This window comes from Herpailurus yagouaroundi, unplaced genomic scaffold, assembly GCF_014898765.1.
Source record: "Herpailurus yagouaroundi ecotype Mexico unplaced genomic scaffold, PumYag 188, whole genome shotgun sequence".
In the NCBI taxonomy this organism is placed as follows: Eukaryota; Metazoa; Chordata; class Mammalia; order Carnivora; family Felidae; genus Herpailurus; species Herpailurus yagouaroundi.
The window spans coordinates 18,548,393-18,563,202 of record NW_024412419.1 but is presented as its reverse complement, the minus strand read 5'-3'; the positions used below and the strand labels follow the sequence as shown (position 1 = coordinate 18,563,202).

Genomic DNA, 14,810 nt, shown 5'->3' with positions numbered 1-14,810 from the left:
GATTAGGAGACTAGATCTTGAATTTCTCAGTCTTGGAAGAGACCACAGAGGCTATTAGGCTCAGCGGATTCTCTGTGTGTGTGTGTGTGTGTGTGCATGCGTGTGTGCGTGCGTGCGTGTGTGTGTGTGTGTGTATTTAAGCAACTTTGCCTCCTGCCCCCAGGAAAGAATATATATAAAGGGAAGGGGAAAGAGAGGGACAGAGGATCCGAAGCTGGCTCCGTGCTTATAGTAGTGAACCCGATGTGGGGCTCCAGCTCATGAACCGCGAGATCATGACCTGAGCCGAAGTTGGACGCTCAACCGACTGAGCCACCCAATTGCCCCACCCACCAAATAATATCTTACGAAGAATTCCAAAATACTAAATAGGTACAAGGTGGGGCATTCTCACTGAAGTGGGCAGGAGGGTGGGAATTAGAATATCATTAACGTGGTCTCTTCCCTGGTGCCATCTCCCATGTGGACCCACCCCTCAGTGGTTCCCAAGGCACGTTTGTGGAGTCCAGGGTTGTAAGCATCGATAATGCCTGACCCTTGCATTTTACAGATGAAGTTACTGAAACTCAGAGGGATAGCTTAACCTCACCTTACACCACACATGTAGGAAATGTCTCATATATAAACCAAACACATTAACATTCTTGCCATGGGGAGGAAGAGTTAAGCTAAAACAGGCAGAAAGGTGCTGTGGCTGTGGGCTTCTGTCTTCCATAGGAAGGAAGATGACTTTGGCTCTCCCCTCAGTTTTTCCTGCTTTTACGAGCCAGCCTATTTCCTTCTGGGCCCTCACTGCTGTTTACACAGTGTAGCAGGGGCCGGGATGGGCCCACAGGAAGGGACTCTCCTTCTGTGCTAATGCAGGAAGGAATGTGGCATCGATCTATCTGCAATTATAAGCTCAATGTGTTTCCCTTGAATTTTTAGAAAACCAAAGGTACTTTGCAAGTGCAATAGAGCTTCCAATTAGGCAGTTAAGTTCCCCATTTCTATTTCCCTAATGACTTGACTTGCTCTCTTGCTTTATGAAATGAAAATAGCTTTATTTGGGCACAAGGATGCAGCTGATTGCATGCTTAATATGCTTTTGCAACAAGTTCCTGCCTGTTCCTAGCATACGCAATGGGCAGAATAATACATTTCTGTGCTTCTTTCTGCCACATATCCATGGTCATTTACTCTAGTCCCATGCCTATGGTCACTGGGGGTGGTGCAGTTTGAAAGAAGTGTCCAGAAGGCTGGTGTTTAAGCCTCTAGAAGGAAAAGTGTCCTTGAAGAGTGGGCACTGGGTTCAAGGCCATTTTCATCAGGGGTGGTATAGAGTACTGGACTTCATGTGCTGAGTGGTGGAAAGCAGAGGTGGGGCTGGTAGAAATCACGCAGAAGAGTTGAAGCAGAGACACAGAGGGCAAAGAAAAGGCACAAGAAGGACATCAGCTGAGTTGTAAGAAAGAAAGAGTAGGGATGAAGAATTAAGCTCTGTGAAGATGTAGGGTTAGGGGTTTAGCAGTTGTTTCTTCACTGGGGAACTAGACTTGAAAGTAAAAGACATGCTCACTTTCCACCGTATCTGGTTGAACACTGCTCCAAGCCAGGCCCCAGGTTCCAGAAAGCCAAAGGACATCCCTTCTTTGTCTTTTCAGTTTACAGAAAACATTGACTCAGCCATGGCCTGTGTAGAGATGTTCACATACCTGGGCAGCACTTTTGAAAACCACTTCAGAAGATTTTTGGTGCTCTCTGCCCTACTCTTCCTCTTCCTCTGAGCTCAGCACAAGCCCGGAAGCCTTCAGAGGGTGTCCAGAGGGCTGTCTGCATACCTGTTAATGCTCTCAGTATGTATCATGGCTCACAGAGCTGTCTCCCAGGTCAGGTATAAGACCATTTCCTTTCTCCCCTGACCCCCATGCTGAACAGCTGGGGGCAGGTGGTATTCCCGAAAGCCGTGTCACTTGACTCACAGGAAGTGGGACTTCAGCACAGGCGGTCTTGAGCATGATGGCTGGCAGCAGCAGGCTGGGAATGCCCTCATGTTTCCCATTGCTGCTACCTGGCTGGGTCAGCAAGTTTTTCACATGGCTTGTTAAACGCAGAGCCCTCCGTGGAGAAGACCACAACCACGGCCCTGTTGTCTGGGGTGCTTTGCAGAGCAGAGAGTCATCTATCTCTGTGTGGTCTGTGGCTGCTTTTGGCTTTCTTGTTTAAATTGCCCTTGATCAGAGCTGAGATTACAGAGGAACTTGGTCATTGTTGCAAGGCAGCTGTGGCTAAAAAATAAGAAAAAGGAAAGAAGATCTCACATCAGGCAGCTTCTCTTTATTTCTGGGAACACTCTGGGCCTTCCTTGAAGTGCATCACCTGCAGAGCAGTGTTGGCTGGTCTGCCGATGGGAAGACCTGCTTTCCAAGTCTGAAGGAGACCCTGAGGTCATTGTGTCCATTCCCCTGCCTTCAGGCAGGATTAGAGATAAGCTGCCCTGCCAGAGGATAATCTCTTCTACTTGTAAAAGCTTCCAGAGTAGACCAGAATCTCTCTCTAGACCATTCATTGCAACTTTTAACAACCTTCACCATCAGGAAATTCTATCCTAAATCCCTTATGCTGTGGATTAAGTTTCTTTCCTTGTTCCATCCTCAGTAGCCACTGCCAAGACTTAGCCTGCACTGCCTGAGAGCTCTTCTGATACCTGAAGATTGTGTTAAATCCTGCCTGCCTGTCTTCCCCTGATGAATAATCCCAGCCTCTTTTTCTCCCAGGCCCTGCTGCCCGTCCTGCTCATCACCTTCGAGGCTACCCTCTGACCTCTCTCTAAGTGCCAGTGTCCCCTGTGGGAGCCCAGAACCAGACTCAGGAGTGCAGTGCATTTCTAACCTATCTTAGGTCCGTGAGAGTCCTTCCTGAACCCACGGCATGAACATTACCTTCTTGCTCGGGCACCCACATGGGCTTATGTATTGGTGACCCTCACTCACAGGCTTACGGTCACCTTTCAACCTACTACTAGCCTATCAGATCCTTATCCTTTACTCTCTTGGATGTTAAGGGCAAGATAAATCGCCCCCATCAGCAGTATCGCTGTATCATTTTATCTGCACCAAACACTGACCACTACCAGCACTGGAAACAAAGAGAAGGGAGAATGGGGACAATTCTGAGTGTCCGTATCTCTTCTGGAAGGTTGTGACAAGAGCAAGGAGCAGAGACGGCCAGCTGGTTGGATGTGGGTCCTCACACTGCTCTAACAACAACAGGTGCTCTCGGTCTGATGGCTTTCTTTTCTCTCCTTCTCAGTGCGCTCTCTCACCATCTGGTCTCCACTGCTCCATACCGGCCCCATCCAGCACACTTAGCCCCATGCCTACCCCATGGCAGGCTCACTCCCAGTGCCTGCAGGCAGCAGAGCTCAACTCCAAGTCACCAAGCAGGTCCCAAAGAATTTGCATGGCCAGAAGGTGCTCACTGTGCACTGGGTGAACACACAGAAGGGCGAGGCGGCCTCTTCCTCAAGGAGGGTGAGGATGAGGCAGGGACTTGAGACACAGGCCTGGCAAACTACAAACAGCATGTGGGCTTTGGCCTGCTGTTCACAATAGGAGAGAGATGTCAAAAGGCAGCCTTCTGAAAAGGGCCACATGAGGGGTGCCTGGGTGGTTCAGTCAGTTAGGCGTCCAACTCTTGGTCTCTGGTCAGGTCTTGATCTCAGGGTTGTGAGTTCAAACCCTGCATTGGGCTCCACACTAGGCACGAAGGCTACTTAAAACAAAAGGGGCCACCAGAGGTAGTTAGGTGTTAAGCACAGAAGACTTCAGGTCAGCAGTCAGAGAGGCTTCATGGAGGAGGTGGGTCGGGTTGGATGGGAGCTGGCCCTCAGCGGGCAGGTGTTGGCTAGGCCAAGAGCGTCCAGTATGGATTCAGCAAGAGAAGTCTGTGAGAGCTAGGATGCACTTTACTGGCTCATGGCTCCTGTTCTGCTCACCCCTTCCAACCCATCCAACTCTTTCCATCTCTAGTTTCCAGAAGAGATCACCTTCTTCCTTTTATTCCATTCATAAGGGAAAAAAATATTTGATGGGGATCCTCTATGTGCTGGAACAATTCCAGGCCAGAGGCGGCCAATAACATGCTGCAACACACCGGTAGACCATGACTGGTTCTGGAGTGTGGGATTCCAATTCCCTTGGCCCCTGGGCTGGACAGATGCGGCATGGGCTGGTCAGTCTCCTGGGTCTGGGTCACTTCCAATTGCTGAGTAATTCTCTTGGTTTCTCATGCTGTACTGCGCAGTATTCTCATTTTGCGCCTTACTCTTCATGGTTGGGAGCACTGTCCTGGGCCTTGGGGTACACAGATAACGAGACAGGTGAAGCTACTCTAGTGGGTACGGCGGGTGGCATTCTAAGACGGCCATTAAGATTCCCACCCCTGATGTATATGCCCTGTGTAATCCTGTCCTCTCGAGTGTGGGTGTGGGCTGTGACTATAAAGGGACAGTTGGTTTCATGATTAGGTCATGTTGTATGACACAGTTGACCTTAAAAGTGATTGTTCTGGGTGCACCTGATATAATCAGGTCATCCCTCCAGAGGGACTTGGCTCTTCCTGGTGGGAAAGATTCAAAGTGTGACAGGGCCTGGATGTGAGGGAGATCCTGTTTCTGGCTTTTACAATGGAAGGGCCATGTGACAAGGAATGGGGGTGGCCCCTGGGAGCTAAGGGCAGCCCCTGGATGATGGCCAGCAAGGAAATGGCAACCCCAGTGTCATACCTGCCAGGAGCTAAATCCTCCCACAACCACAGGAGCCTGGAAGAGGACCCCAAGCTCTGGATGAGAACGCAGCCTGGCCTACATCTCTTGTGAGACCCTGAGCAGAAAACTCAGTCCCTTCTGCTGCACGGACTAGGGAGCTAATGAATGGTGCTGCTGTAAGCTGAGTTTGTGGTGATGTGGGATGCAGCACAGAAAACTAATATTTGGGGGGGATACAAAAACACTGAACATGCAAGATTCAGATGGTGATGAGGGGTATGTAGATGTAGACTGAAACCCAGCAGTATAATGGGGCGGGGGTGCTGTGGGTAGCCAGAGAGATATCACCTGGTGATGTTTAAGTGGAATGACAAGAAGGACCCAACCTGGTAGAGATCAGGGGGCAGAGCCATCCAGGTGGAGGGAATAGCTAGGGCAAAGGACCTGGGGCTACAACAAGCCTGATGTTTTCAGTTACAAAAAAACAGGAAATGTGGCTTCCTGGATCTAGTCTACAGAGGCAGATACCAAATCATTCAGGGCTTTTTGAGATTAAACATGGCATTTGGATTTTATTTTCAGTGTGAGGGAAGCCAAGGAGGGTTTTAAGGAGAGGAGTGATGTCATATTTCGTCATTTCTTTTTAACTCAACGTCTGTTCTTCTATCCTTATAGAAGGAGGCTGAGGGCTGTTGGGGTCTGAGCACATGAATGAGTTTCTGGGGTCTGGGCAAACATAAGGCAGAAGAGTAGGAACATCCCCAGGGCCTGGCTCCCTCGGGCTGCAATGGTTCCCTCCTTAAGACTGGCTGTTCTGTTGGGCACAATTCTGGGGGGAGGCCAGACCCTGGGCATGGAGAGTCCCGGTCACACACTGCTGGTGCTTAGTCCTTCGCACCGTGGTTTTATCCCTCCCTAGAGAGACCTCAGCACATAGATTACATTTTCTGTTCTATGCTGTGGGTACTATCCCATGCCACTGGTGCTCTGAACATGGTAGGCACTGGGTATATTCTTGGTGACGGCTGATGGCAAAGTGTGGTAGAATTGACTGTGGAGAGAAAATATCACATGCCAGTTTGGTTATTCATCCATGCCTTTATTTAGTTCATAAACATTTCCTGAGGGACTGCCCTATGCCCTGCCTTGTTCTAGGGGCTGGGAATACCATATCACATAGACAGAGTACATCTTTTCTTTAAGGAACTTATATTCTTAAAGGAGAGATAGATTTTTAAAAAAGTATAAAAACCGTGAATCAAAGAAAAACAATAACAAATGGAGGTAAGTGCTGTGAAGGAAGTAAACAAGGAAACTAAGTGCTTGGGCCTGGAGCCTCCCAGGACTAACTCCGAGTTCTGAAGGTATAATTTAATGAACGAACAAATGCACGAATCAATAATTTTCCTGCCCCTGGATTTGCTGCATTCTGCTCAATTTCTCTTCTCTGAGTCTGTTTCTCCTGGGAGGAGGCCCGAGTGTTGGGGGTGGGGGCAGACAGGCAGAAAGGGCTTAAGCTGCGGATTCTATTTCAGAGCCATCTCATCTAGCTGCTGTGGGAGCCCCGTGGGCCACATGTTAGGACAGAGGCTCTTCTGATGTTAGAGGGTGTGATGGTGGGGCCTCGATTGATGGGGAGAAAGAGGTAGGTTTGAGGGACACTGAAGAGCCATGCAGCTAAGACTTGGAGGTTTACTGGTTAAAGGAGGAGAAGGTTAAAGGTCACGGGACAAGGACCAGATGCAGATCTCTCTAGTTTGGACCAAGGCTGGCTGGGAATGCTAATTTATTAAAATGCGACATTAAAGATAAAGAGCAAGGCTTGGTGGTGGGGGGGGGGGGTGGGCAGGTGGGGAGGGGCTGCTGGGAGAATTTTAGTTCTGGGTAAGCTTTGTCGGAGGCCCATGTCCGTTGGGAAGCTGACACACCTGTGGTGTGCTGGGGCCTGAGGGCTGGGCTGGAGACGCAGGTGGGGGGGTGGGGTGGGGGCTGTTATGGGTGCACGTGCTGGAAGCTGGGGAGCGAGGGAGCCGCCAGAGAGCCTGACGGCCGAAGAACTAAACTTAAAGGGGGGGAGAGCAAGGGAGTTGGTCAAGGAAAAAGTTAAATATCCAGAAAGGATTAATCCAGGGAGAACAGACCCAGCTGAGGAGGTGGGAGGGTGCAGACTCGGAGCACAGGAGGTGCCCTTTGCGGGCGTCTGTCTGCTGGAGGGGCTCGGCCAGGTGTGTGCATGCGGGAGGAAGGGGAGGGCACCCATCTGGTGCTTTCTCTTTTCACCGGAGGCATCAGGTGAGGAATCTGTTGCTTATAGTCTTCCCATTTTTTTTTAATTTTTTTTTTTTGTTTTAAGAGGTAAAACTCTGGCGCAGTAAGATTCTCCTGGGAAGGAGCGGATGACAAAGCTGGAGAGATTGGAGGTGTGGGGGCGGGGATGGGCAGGCACCCACCAGAAGGGCGTTTGTGAGGATGAGGGCGGCTTCTTCCACCTTTTCAGGAGGAGAGGGTGAGTAGAGATGGCGGGAGTGTGTGTGTGTGTGTGTGTGTGTGTGTGTGTGAACGGGAGGCTCAGGACTTCATTTGTTGCCTTCTGCTTCTCTGCAGACGAGGAAGGTGGCGGGGACAGGTGGGTGCGTGGTTGGTGCTTGCAGAAGGGGTGAGCTGGCTGCATGGCGGGGGTCTCTGCCCACGGGCCCCAGGAATAATTCCAGACTGTACTGAATGGTCTGGTTGGGCCTGTTATTTGAAGTTCTTTAGAACCGAAAGCTGAAAGCTGAACAGGTTGAGAAGGTCGGAGATTTGCACCCCAGAGGACAAGCTTCCTTCTTGGCCTCTCAGAGGGGACACAGGGGAGGTGACAGTGGCACAGGGCAGCCTGAGTTACTGCTTTCTCTGGGCAAAACGTGGGGAGGAGACCAACCTGTGAGTTTTTAAGATAAGCCCATGCGAATATTTCTGTCTCCATTTTTGTATTTCTTGTCTCACCACCTGCCCCCACCTCCTCCCCAAATCTGTTCCATAAGTAATTAATGACTGCTGCAGCGGCTTCTGTTCCTATAACTGAAGACACCTTTTGGCAGCTTTGTAAGTCTTGTGTCTTTCTTGGCTTCTAAAGCTAAGCTGCTCACCTTGTGTCTAAAACTGTGGCTGCAGATAGTTTGCTTCCGTGTGTCTCTGCATTATGGGTGAGTAGTCACAGCTGCCATCACATCGTGTCTGTACAGCCTGATCAGTCCTCAGAATTGAAGCCCCCTGAGCTCTGGGCACGGAAGATGGGTGGGAGGGTCGGAGGGATTTTTATGGGTGGTAAGGGGCCAGATACGGTACAAAACACTGGATTCTGTGTTGTTGAACTATGCTGCCCACCCACGTCAGGTTCCCTTGAAGCAGAGCCTGAGATAAGAATTCTTCAGAATGTGATTTATTGAGGGGGTGCCCTCAGGAGTGGGGGCGCAAGGAAAACAGGATAGGGCAGGGGAAGAAGCCTGAGGAAGGATGTGGCTTGGGCTGCATGCCAGCTCCCTTTGGTCCCATGGGAAATCCTGGAATGTGAATTGTACCCCAGTGTGGGACTTCCCTTGTCTAGCCTTTCCTTGGGAAGTGGGGAGACAGTGGCCGTGATGTCTTCTGATGTCCCCACTCAGACCAAGATAAGTCTAAGAGAGCACCAACAGTTTCCATTACTATGTCCGTTTACTTTGTTTCACATAGTGAAGTCATTCATTCTTTCATTCATTCAACAAATACATGTTGCGACTGGCTCTTCCCTTAACCCTGATATTTCTGGCTGTTTCAGGCACATTTTCTTTAAATACTTAAATAGCCAAAGGATTTTATGCTCTTAGGAGCACCAGGAAACCTCCCTTTGTCTGTTGACCTGGCTCATAGGTGTATTTCCACTCTATGTAAATCAGTTTACATATCAGTGGGGTGGAAAAGGAAGAGAACAGGAGAGCATTGTAGCCTCAGGAGGAGGGAGAAGGAGGGACAGGGTGAGGATGGGAAAGGCCAAGGGCCCTGGGCAGGCCTCCCAGTGTTTCCAGCTGGTTGCTCATGGGCTACACGCATGGGGAAAGATAACAAAGAGCTAGTCTTTGTGCATGGATCTTACCTCTCTGGCATGGATGAAGAATTCAGGTGCTGGTCCGAGGCTACCTTAGGAGTTTGTTGCTATGGGAGCTCCTACTTAACGCTGAGAGGCTGAGGCTTTATGAACTCATCACTACCCTTTGTATGATGTCAAAGAGATGCCATTGTCACTCACTTCCCCATTGTGGCCCCCATCTATAAAATCAAAGCATCTGGTAACTCGATCCTGAAGTCCCTTTCCAGGGCTGAGACCCTTTATTTCAATGGTTCCTGGCTTTGACAGGTTGAGAACAAATAACCTAGTCCTGAGAGGACATACCTACTCTTGTGCCGGGAGACTCTGTAGGCCCATCATTTCACTTATGGCTCGAGTGGAGGGATAATGGCATGCTGCTAGGGTTTTGGGGGATTAAAAAAAATTTGAGAGGATCCATGATTGTCTTGGAATCAAGACTTACTAAACCTGAAAGTCTGGATCAATGGACCCAAACCTGAAAGATAAAATGCTGCAGTTTTAGTTAAAAACTCACCATTGCACACACACAGATGAGATAAAGCTGACGTATGAGCAGTTCTAGTGAAAAGACTTAGGAGTTTTAGTTCAGGATATATTTATTTATAAGTTCAGTAAATATTAATTGGGTGCTGGGCACTGATCCAGGAGCTGGGGACACAGCAGTGAATAAAGTGACATCATCCTTATCCAGCTTACATTCTGGTCCTGTAATGCACTGTGATACAAATTACACACTATGCAAGACGAATAGGTAGGTTATATGGTATGAACGGACCATGGATGGTGAGAGGAAAGGCAATGAGAAATGGCAATGATGGGGTGCTGTTTTAAATGGGAGAGCCAGGGAAGACTTTATGAGGAGGTCACGTTTGGCCCATTTGCTATTTGACATGGCTGCTAAAAAGCTACTGCAATCCTGGGTTCGATGATGAATTAGTTCCACTAATTAGAGTGACCTGCTTGGATGCCTCTACCCACCTAAGTTCACCTGACTTCCTCCAGCTGCCGGCTCAGCCCTGCAGGCCTGGCTGGGCCTTTCAGGAAATTACCAAGCCAGCCTGCCTGACCTTGGCCTCATTTCAGGAAGTCTGCATCTCCTCGGCTTTTGGGAGCCATTGCCCACTGCAATGCACTCTGTCGCTGATCACGTGTAACACTGTGGGCCCCCCCCCCCCACTGTCTGAGACAATGCTGCAGACACTGGGGGCTGGCTAGATTGCCCCTGCCCCCCGTGTGGAGCCATGCACAGTGCCCAAATGACCCTGACTTACCAAACCTGAGCTATCGACTCCCTCACTGTTTCAAAGTGCTCTGTTGGCACTGGCTCCAGAATAAGATTCAAAGGGAACATTTTCTGTTTTATTGATGTTCATCTTCCTAAGTTTGCACAGTGTGTGGCGTAAATGCTAATTTTTCTAGGTGGGGAAAAAAGTTTTCTCCCAAACTTCTTGCAATTTTGTTAATAATGTAGCAAATGAGACAACATATTCTGAGGGCTCAGTCAATCCCGGGGAGGCAGGCTGGGCCTCCGAGTGGCCGTGTTCTTCCTCCTGCTGACTCTGTCTCTCCCTCGGTCTCTCTCTCGGGTGGCTTGCCGAGGCACTCAAGAGCAGAGGGCAGGGGGAATTATGCATGAGCAGAGAGAGGAGATGCTGACCTTCTGTGTTTAAAGGTTAAGGTGATTTCTTGGGAAATGGAACCAACTCACTAATCAGAAGCTGTTCTGAATTTTTCTGCAAAAATTAGACCGTGTGCCTCACTTCACAAGCTCTGTTTGTGAGGATATCCATATCTATATATAACACAGCTAAGCCAGGTTCAGCCTAAATTCATTAAACACCTACTGTGTTCCCAGTCTTAGGATGGATTAGGCCAAAAGGAGCACAAGGAGGTAAATGACAACCCTTGGTCACCTGTGACTCACATGGATGGAACATGCAGCCATTTTTCAGCTCCTTTCAGAAGGAGCAAGATAGTTCTTCTTATTCTGGGGAGTTAGTTACAAGCAAACCCGATCAGGGCACAGTCTACCCCCATTTGCACAGCCTTGGTGTTGATGGTTAAGCAGTACTCAGGATGAAGGTCATGTGCCATGAGATCTTAAGCCAGTGGGTAGGATCAGACAGAGACACAGGAATGGTTTGGAACTCAGAAGTCAAACATGTACTGAGTACATTCTCTGTGTCCAGCACTATGGTAGACACTTAAAGATAAATACAAGTAAGATACAGCTTCTGTCTTCTAAAACACAAGCCCAGTTAAGGTAGAGAGCTTTTCTGTCTTGTTCTCTGTTATATTCGCAGAACCTAGAGGAGTATCTGGCATTTAGTGGAAACGTAATGATGTTTGATGAATGAATGGAGGCATTTGTAGTAGAGGAGGAGGCAGGCATGAATATGTGTCGTGGTGCTTATGGTGTGTGTGTGAAAGAGATGAGGGCACAGGGGGGTCACTAAAGAGAAAGAGGTTGATTTTCTCTGTTAAGTGGGGATAAGATGAGAGAAGAGGCTTCACAGGTGTATCAGGAAGGATTCTTATTTTAGACAACAGAAATTCACTCTTTAGATTAAGCAGAAAAATGAATTTATTAAAGAAACAGGACCTGCCAGAATTTCTAGGCACGCAGAAATTTGAAGCTTGACACTGGGCTCTAGGAATCATGCTCAAGGTTGCACAACAGAGTTGTGTAGTCTAGAGGAAGTACATTGCCCCTTTGCTGGACATGGTCATGGTGGCTTTCACTCCTGATGCCACAGTGCTGGGCACTAGATACTGCCACTAGAGACTGGACATTGCTGTCCTCAAAGTCACCAGAATGAATTCCATGTTGTGCATCCTTCATGCTGCTGGCCATAGGTTCAGAATCTGATTTGGGTTCATCCTATTGGGAGAACTGAGGTCACCTCAGGCATCCTGCACCCTAGCTGCAAGGGATGCTGGGAAAGTGAGTATCTGGTTGATATTCTCCTCCCAAAGAATTCATGAAGTGACCAGTGTGTGGAACATGGGTGGGGGGTGGGAGGTGGTTCAAAAGTCTTAGGTGCTAAAAAAGAAAGATACATGATTGTTACAGTAACATAGATGGTCCTAGTTTGCCAGGGAGGAAATTGTAGCTGTGGTTGGGACAGATTATGTAGAGTTTTGTATTATCTTGTTTAAAGGTTTGGACTCTCCCCCATAAACAGTTGGGAGGCTGTAATGGGCTTTAGGCAGGGGAGTAACAGTGTCAGGTTTGCATTTCAGAAGGCTGGCCCTGAAGGCGGAGTGGGGAGAGTGGAAGGGTTAGCAGGTGCGGGGGAGGGGGGATGGCAGCCCAGTCTGGCCAGAGCTGAGGAGGTGGAGCAGGCAGTGGTGATGGAAATGGGGAGGCGGGCAGTAGGAAGGACTTGATCAAAAAGGGATCAGTGAGTGGAGCTCTTGAAGGTGAAGGGGAGGCTCTCAAAGATGACCCCTGGCTTTTTGGCCTGGGTGGGCTGGTAGGTGTGGGGAATGATGATGGCTCCATTGGAGATAGTAGATGAGGACAGGCATCCAGTAAAGAGTGAGAGACTGAAAATGCCAGAGAGAGAGAGGGGGAGAGGGAGAGAGGGGGAGGGAGGGAGGGAGGGAGAGAGAGAGAGAAAGCTCTTAAGCAAGAGGAAAGCTTCAGCACAGAGGGGGTTGCCATCCTGAGTACATGTAGGGTCCCCTTTTCCTCAGAGGCCAGGGGAAGAAGGTGAAGCTGGCTGTATGTGTAGATATGATTTTAGATGAGGGTTCATGGGTTCAGGAAGTGGGGGGAGTTTGTGCCCAAGGGATGTGCATTTCCCCAATTCCTTGAACCCTATGCCAGCCTTCCTACATCTCTGTGTGGATTGTCTCCCTCCTCCTCTTCATCTAGTTCGGGGACCAGCAGACATTGTCTTAAAGGGCCAGATAGCAAATATTTTTAGCTTGGTCTTAGCTCCAGGGTTGTAGAACAAAGGCAGCCACAGACATTCCACAGACAAAAGGTGAGACCCTGTGTCAGTAAATTTTATTTACTAAAACTAGCCCAGCTGTAGTTTACTGACCCCTGATCTAGCTGATTCCTACTCATCTTGACCCTCCTGGTAGATATTCTCATTGCACTTTGTGCTCCTCCTCCTTCGTAGTACTTCTCTCAACTGTAGTCATTTTCTGTTTGTTTGCTTAACATCCATTTAACTCAGTATTTGAGTTCAGCCGGGGGCTGTGCCTTTCTTGCCCTCATAGACCCCAGAGAAGCACACGGAGGAGTTAGCATGTCTCTGGGGTGCCTGGATGGCTCAGTCAGTTAAGTGTCCAACTTCAGCTCAGGTCATGATCTCATGGTTTGTGGGTTCAAGCCACGTGTTAGGCTCTGTGCTTATAGTGTGGAGCCTGCTTGGGATTCTCTCTCTGCCCTTCCCCCACTCTCTCTCTCTCTCAAAATAAATTAAAAAACAGAAGAACTAGTGCATCTCCTGTGCCACCATGCCAGGCACTGCTCTCAATCTCTACATTCATCAATTCACTCAAGTCATCCAGGATTTCCAATGGAGAGACACTGCTTTTCTTTTCTTTAAAAAAAAAATTTTTTTTAACATTTATTCGCTTTTGAGACAGAAAGAGACAGCACAAGTCGGGGAGGGGCAGAGAGAGAGAGGGAGACACAGAATCTGAAACAGGCTCCAGGCTCTGAGCCATCAGCACAGAGCCCGACATGGGCCTTGAACCCACAAACTATGAGATCATGACCCAAGTGGAAGTCAGACGCTCATCTGACTGGGCCACCCAGGTGCCCATGTTTTCATTTTACAGATAAGGAAGCCAAGGCTAAATAACTTGCTTGAAATCACACCATTGGAAGGTAGAGGGTCAAGATTTAGACAGTCTGGCTCCTCTTGCTAAGTTGCTGGCAAAAAACAAATCAAGTGAATTTGAAGTTGAGTTCTTCCTCTGATAGAGAAGGGGCTGCATGAGGTGGGGTTCACCTGAGGGGAAAGATGGAAACCTGGCAGTGTGGCTGTGGGGAAAGCAAGTGGGAGCTGACTGTGGATAGGTAGTGGCTTTGCCCTGTGGTCCAGGTGAGGACAGAGGACTCATATGGGTGTCATTCTACAAGCAGTAGGCTCTTGTTAGGAGCCTACTCCTTCAGGAGCCTACATGCGGCAGCCAGTGAGGGCAGGTGCCAGCTGAGGTCTGGGTTGTGGCACATCGGGGGTTGCCAGTAGGTTGTCTGGGGTCAAAGCAGCATCCTCAAGGCAGGTGGAGACTGGATCAGAATTCCCTGAGGTAAAAGGTTCTGGTTTTGGTGCTTACTAACCTTGTGATGTGGACACATTGCCTAACTAATCTGGGGCTTGATTTTCTTATGTACAACATGAAGGGAGTAAGGCCTATACTGCTGTGTTTTGGTGACAGCAAGAGAAAAATTTATCTGAAGGTGCTGTCAGGTGATGGGAACTCAACAAATTGGCCCTGTTTTCCCTTCTCATAACTTTTTGTTCATGAGGATCCGTGAGAGCCAGATCTGGTCCAGGATATTCAAGCCATGCCTTGAGAAGTTGCACTTCTTCCTGTCCTACTGTATGCCTGTGCTTCTCTCTTTCTGGCCCCAGCAAGTGTTCTTGGTTTCTACCAGGTAGCACCTAGTATAGACTTCTTCCTGCCTACCATGTGCTCTGGACCAATTTTGATGTTGTACTGAGGTGTGTATGTGGGTGTGTGTCAAGAGGAGTGCACGCCATGTGCCCATTTTATGTGGGAGGAGTGGGCACATTCCCATATGTGACATGCATATGTATGCATTTGTATATATGTATGTGTCACTCAAATTGCAACCTCCCATTCCTTGCGGTTGAGACAAGTTTCTTTCATGATGCTATTTGTAACTAAAAATAAAAAGGTAACTAAAAATAAAAAGAGCAAGGCCCGTCAAGTTTCTGGAGAATAGGGATCATGGTGTATAACAAACCC

At 48.8% G+C, this 14,810-nt stretch overlaps 1 long non-coding RNA gene across 1 annotated transcript; it reads right to left on the bottom strand.

The window, feature by feature from the left end:
• Positions 1 to 2,296: 2,296 nt before the first annotated feature.
• LOC121044180 (uncharacterized) lies at positions 2,297 to 9,010 on the bottom strand. Its single transcript, XR_005797185.1, has 2 exons — positions 8,859 to 9,010; positions 2,297 to 4,334 (listed from the first exon to the last, which is right to left on the bottom strand). It is a non-coding gene; the product is annotated as an uncharacterized LOC121044180 (long non-coding RNA).
• Positions 9,011 to 14,810: the final 5,800 nt, after the last annotated feature.